Consider the following 6,735-nt stretch of genomic DNA (forward strand, 5'->3'; position numbering starts at 1 on the left):
CCACTCATGTTCTGATTTTTGAGATTGGCCTAGATAAATCTGCACGTGCAACAAGCCCAGAGAATGCTGTTTGAAGAGAACGTTCTTCACTTGCCCAGAATTGTGTCACACCTGTTTGTGAGACAAAAACTCCAACAAATACATCAGCAACTTTCAAACAATGAATCATAGCTTAAAATTCCTAGGCTAGTCCTAAGCATGCAGAATCTATCCTCAGCTAGTGGTTTAGTAAAAATGTCTACTAATTGTTCCTCAGATTTAACAAATTGAATGATAATATCCCCTTTTTGAACATGTTCTCTAATTGAGTGAAACTTCATTTTAATATGTTTGGTCCTAGAGTGCAAAACTAAACTTTTAGAGATATTAATGGCACTCATATTATCACACAACAAGAGAATATTTACAGCATTTAACTTGTAATCTGCAAGCTGTGTTTTTAACCACATGAGCTGAGAACAACAAGAAGAAGCAGCTATATACTCAGCCTCTGCAGTGGATAAAGCCACTGTTGGCTGTTTCTTACTTGACCAAATATTCAAGGACTTTCCAAGGAAGCAACATAAGCCTGATGTGCTCCTTCTATCAACTCTATCATCGGCAAAATCTGCATCACAATAACCAACTGTAGAAAAATTATCAATCTTAGGATACCAAAGACCAAAATTAGATGCGTGATGAACATATCTAATGATCTTTTTAACTGCAGAAAGATGAGACTATTTTGGTTTAGATTGGAATCTTGAACACATTCCAACACTTTGTACAATATTGGGTCTAGAGGAAGTTAAATATATAAGAGAGCCAATCATTCTTCTATACCTAGTCTCATCTACATCTTTCTCAGTTTCTCCCTTGTCTAATTTTGAATTAGGGTGCATGGGAGTTCCCATGGGTTTGCTGTTTCCATACCAAATTTCTTAACTAGTTCCTTGACATACTTCTCTTGATGAATGAAAATACCATTTTCAGTTTGTTTAATTTGCAGCCCAAGGAAAAAATTAAGTTTACCCATTATACTCATGTCAAATTCACTTGTCATGAGTTTTCCAAATTCAGTACAAAGGGATTCATTGGCTGATCCAAAAATTATGTCATCAACATATATTTGGACTAGAATGAAAGAATCACTAGAATTTTTTATAAATAGAGTAGTGTCTGTGGTGCCTCTTTGAAAACCATTTTTCAAAAGAAAAGTGCTAAGTCTCTCATACCAAGCTCTAGAAGCTTGTCTCAAACCATAGAAAGCTTTTGATAATTTGAAAACATGGTTGGAAAATTCTTTATTTTCAAAACCTGGTGGCTGCTCCACATACACTTCTCTATCTATCACACCATTTAAGAATGCACATTTCACATCCATTTGATATAATTTAAAACCACAAAACGCAGCATAAGCTAAGAGAAGTCTTATGGCTTCCATTCGGGCAACAGGGGCAAAGGATTCATCAAAGTCTATTCCTTCTTCTTAGTCATATCCTTGTGCCACTAGCTTTGCTTTGTTTCTTGCAATGCTACCATACTCTCCTAGCTTGTTCCGAAATATCCACTTGGTGTCGGTCACTTTCTTTCCATTCGGCCTTGGAACCAATGTCTAAACTTGGTTCTTCTCAAACTCATGAAGCTTATCCTCCATTGCCTTTACCTATGAAGGGTCATCTAGGGCTTCCTTGACATTCTTAGGCTCCATTTGAGAGAGAAGAGCAACATTTGACTCTTCACTTGCCTTTCTAGTTGAAGACTGAGTTTTAACCCCATGAGAGATGTCCCTAATTACAAATTCCTCAGGATAATTCTTCAAGAATCTCCATTCACGAGGTCTGGTGGACTTGGAGGTAGATTCAGTCACCAAGGGATTAAGGGAATTGCTGGTTTCAGGTTCTCCTACAGATTCATGAGACAAAATGAAATTGTCTCTTAAATTTTTAGCTACAGCAGTTTCTGGTTCAGCTTGTCCAGAATTTCATTTTCATGATTTTGTGCAGTCTCATTGTCCTTTTGAGCTTGATTCCCTGCTTCACAATCTTCCAAAACACTTTGTACCAAGTTAGTATCACAAAATGTAACATGTATGGACTCCTCGATTATCCTAGTATCTTGATGATAAACTCTATATGCTTTACTAGTTGTGGAATATCCTACAAATAGACACTCATACGCCTTTGGATCAAATTTCCCTAAATTATATTTGTTATTAAGAACAAAGCATTTGCATCCAAAGATGTGCAAGTAATCCAAGTTTGGTGGGTAACCTTTCCAAAGTTCATAAGGAGTTTTTTTCAAAAATTTCCTTATGATTGTTCTATTCAAAATGTGGCAAGCTGTGTTAACTGCTTCAGCCCAAAGGAATTTCAGAACATTGCTCTCACAAAGCATAGCTCTTGTCATTTCTTGAATGCTTCTATTTCTTCTTTCCACAACACCATTTTGTTGTGGTGTCCTTGGACAAGAGAAGTTGTGAGATATTCTAAATTCCTCACAAAAGGATTCAAATAAATGGTTTTCAAATTCGGTTCCATGATCACTTCTTATAGAAGAGATCTTTAAATCCTTTTCATTTTGAATTTTCTTGCAAAAAGGTTCAAAGGCCGAAAAGGCTTAATTTTTGTGTGTAAGAAATAAAACCCAACCAAACCTAGTATAGTCATCCACAATCACTAAACCATAATGTTTACCACCTAGGCTTTGAGTTCTTGTTGGACCAAATAAATCAATATGTAGCAATTCAAGTGGCCTTTTAGTAGAGATGTCTTCCTTTGACTTAAATGAACTTTTTGTTTGTTTTCCCATTTGGCAAGCATCACAAGTGATGTCCTTGTCAAACCTTATCAAAGGAAGACCTCTTACTAAACCTTTCTTTACAAGTTTGTTTATTTGAAACATACTTGCGTGACCCATTCTCTTGTGCCATAGCCACTTTTCAGATTCTTTAGAATGAAAACAAGCTACATTTTGATCCTTTAGTTCATCAAGGGTAAGTCCATACACATTATTGCAGCGCTTAGCAATAAAAAGTACTTCATTGGTATTTTCATTTACCACACAATATTCAAGTCTTTTGAAAATCACTAAATATCCTAGATCACAAAGTTGACTTATACTTAAAAGGTTGTGCCTCAAGCTATTTACCAAAAAGACATCATCAATGAAAGTGGACTGATTATTACCTACTTTTCCAACAGTCACTATTTTACCTTTACCATCATATACAAAGGTCACAAAACCTCCATCATACTTGTTTAGTTTGATGAAGCAAGTTGATCTTCCAGTCATGTGCCTTGAGCATCTGCTATCCAAGTACCACATATCCCTTTTGTTCTTGGATGTTAGGCAAATCTGCAACAAAAACTTCAAGTAACCTTAGGTATCCAAATTAATTTGGATCCTTTGAAGTTAATCCATTTTGGTTGCCCAAGTGCATCGAAATCACACACAACATTGTGAATTTAGTTTCCTACAATTCTTTTTTCAATGAAACATTATGAATATGAGTGACCAAATTTTTTACAATTAAAGCAATAATTTTCTGATGCATGTTGCTGAAATTGAGGTGAGCTATTATGCTGGAAATGATTAAAGGATTGAAATTTTCTGGTTTTTGAAAGAGGTGCATGATAAACCCATATTTTATTATATATTTTGTGCTCAATTTAAGTGATTTATTCAATCCTTCACTCACTTATTCATGTTAATTGCATGGTTTTACTTTCCCTTCCTTATTATGTGATGTATGTGAAAAACATGTTTCCTATACTTTAAAAATAATTATTTTAATTACCCTTTTATTACCATTCGATGCCGTGATTTGTGTGTTGAGTAGTTTCAGATCTTCTAAGGCAGGAATGACTTAAAGGATGGAAAGAAAACATACAAAAATAGAAGGAAAGCACAAAATGGAGTTTTTGAAGAAGCTGGCAGCGACGCGAATGCATGGACGACGCAGCCGCATGCCTAGAGCGAAAAGGCAGCGACGCGAACGCGTGAATGACGCGAACACGCGCCACGAGCAAAACGTAGATGACGCGGACGCTTGACCGAAGCGAACGCGTGATAAAGAAAACTCCAAATGACGCGACCGCGTGACCCACACGGACGCGTGACAGAGGCCACGCACCAGAAATTACAGAAAACGCCCCCTGTGATTTCTGAAGCCCTTTTTGGCCCAGATCCAAGTCCAGAAAGCACAGATCAGAGGTTATGAAGTGGGAAAATACATCCATTCAAAGGAGAGCCTCCAATTATTCACTTTTGATGATTTAGATGTAGTTTTTAGGGAGAGGTTCTCTCCTCTCTCTCTTAGGATTAGGATTTAGGATTTTTCTTGCTTTCATGATTGCCCCTTTTTATCAGGTTCAACTTTCCATTTAATTAATTATTTTCTCAATTTGACTTATGAACTTTTCTATGTTACAGATGATTCCTTTAATTAATGTTATTTGAGGTATTTCAGTTTATTATTGCTCTCTTTTGTTTATGTTACTGTTACTTTCAATCTGAAGATATTTTTATTCGAGTAGATTTACTTTTCCCCTTTTGGTCTTGGTTAAGAAATCAGTAACTCAGGAGTTATCGAACTCAACGTGATCGATAATTGTTATCTTTGCTAATTGAATTAAACTTCAATAATTCCAGTCTTTTCTTAGGGATTGACCAGAACCTAAAGTTCAGACTAATTAGTCCACTTGATATTCCTTTGCTTTAGTAAAGGCTAACTAAGTGGGATTAAGACTCAATTCTCATCACCATTGATAAGGATAACTAGGATAGGATTTCCAATCATACCTCACCAAAAGTTTATTTTACAGTCATTTACTTAATTTAGTTGCAATTTAAATTCACTATCTCTCCTTACTTTCAAAACCCCAATTTACAATCTTCATAGCCAATAATAAGAACATACGTCCCTGCAGTTCCTTGAGAAGACGACCCGAGGTTTAAATACTTCGGTTATCAATTTTAAAGGGGTTTGTTACTTGTGACAACCAAAACATTTGTAAGAAAGGTTGATTGCTTGGCTTAGTAACTATACTTGCAACGAGAGTTTACTATAACTTCTATACCATCAATCCAACAGTTCTTCAGTGCATTTCTTTTGACAAACTGATTTTTGATATAATTGTTCCTCTTTGCAAAGGCATTCCAACCAGAATTTTTGAAAAATTTTTGGACTTTTCGAATATGAGGTTTTGTTGTAAAATGGTGGTTTTTTGAAAGCAACCTCATTATTCAAAATATATCCCAAACCTGACCTGTTTGAAGTAGGTTCGGTTCTGGGTGAATGCTCGGTTTCACTGGTGTAAACTTCATCAAATTTCTCCTCAAGTGTGGGAACATATCCAATACCAGATCTATTGGATATGGATTTAGTATTTGATGAGGAAGCCACAAATTTTATAAAGAAATTATTAAAAACTGCACTTTCTTTGGTTGTAGAAGGCTAAGAGAAGGGGGGGATTGAATCTATGACCTTTTTCGTTACTAAATTAACCTTTTTAAAACAAACTTGCAATATGAATTTGTTTGAACTTAGCAGCGGAAAATTTATGAGACAATTTCATTTTGTCTCATGAATATCAGAAAACAGAACAGAGCAGGGAAGAGAGAAGCTGACACCATCATGTATTCTGGTTCGGTTGCCTTGTGCAATACAACCTACATCCAGTCTCCACCACAATAGTGGTGAAATTTTTACTATAGTTAAAGTATTACATACACTAATTCCACAGGATTGACACAATCCTTTCACACTCAAGTTCTAACCTAACTTGACTTGGTTATACTAATACCTAACTCTTCCTCTTAGTACTAACCCAACTAAGAAAGAGGTACCTCACAGGTACAAGATACAAGACACAGAATCAACCTAAAGAAATCTGAAATAACTCTAGGCTTTTCACTCATGTGTATCTCTCTGCCTTTTACCACTCTTAGGCTCTTTCAATGACTATTTTATTCAGCCTTTTACCTCAAGAAATTACAGAAAGATAAACATTGAAAAGAAAATTACAATCTATAAAATATGAAGGAGATTGACTCTTCAACAGCCTCTTTGCTATGTGATAAACCAGATTTGCTAGCCTCTGATTCAGTTCTTCATTCTGGCGGAATGCTCCTTTGACTAGGAAGCACTGTCCAAGTAGATGAACTTCTTCAAAGAGGTCTTCTTAGAGCATACACCTCAAGAAAACTGGTTATCTCTCCTTGGCTTCTGAATGATGAACTAACTTCTTTTGTGTCTCCTTGCATGTTGCTGAGTTGCTCTCCCTAGGTCCACTCCTTGAGTTGTGTGCTTCACCAATTCACCACATCACTTTTTTCCATTAATCCTCAAAATAGGAACTTTGGTTCTGACCTTCTCTTGTTGACCGAAAGCCACAGAACAGCAGAAACAGATATCTTTAATGGTAAACCTAGATCTTGGCCATTGAAAAACAACTTAGTCCCCAAGATACACTTATGACCGTAGATGTACACCACTGAAGAGTAGAGATCATCTTTCCCATATAACCCAGAATGGATAGGCAGAACATTAAAGATGAAGAGAAGAAGATATGATGCATGTATAAAAAAATGAAATCACCTTTTAGCTTATGACTTCTTGATGCAGTTTGATGTGGGTGATTAGACTTCAACCTTTTGCTTAACCTTCTCTTTCTTGCTTCTTTGGTGAACAACTTAGGGACTAAACTTTCTCTTTCTTCTCTGATTTCTGACCAAGAGGGAGAAAGTGTACGT

Source organism: Arachis ipaensis, chromosome B6, assembly GCF_059453495.1.
Source record: "Arachis ipaensis isolate K30076 ecotype BB chromosome B6, ASM5945349v1, whole genome shotgun sequence".
NCBI lineage: Eukaryota > Viridiplantae > Streptophyta > Magnoliopsida > Fabales > Fabaceae > Arachis > Arachis ipaensis.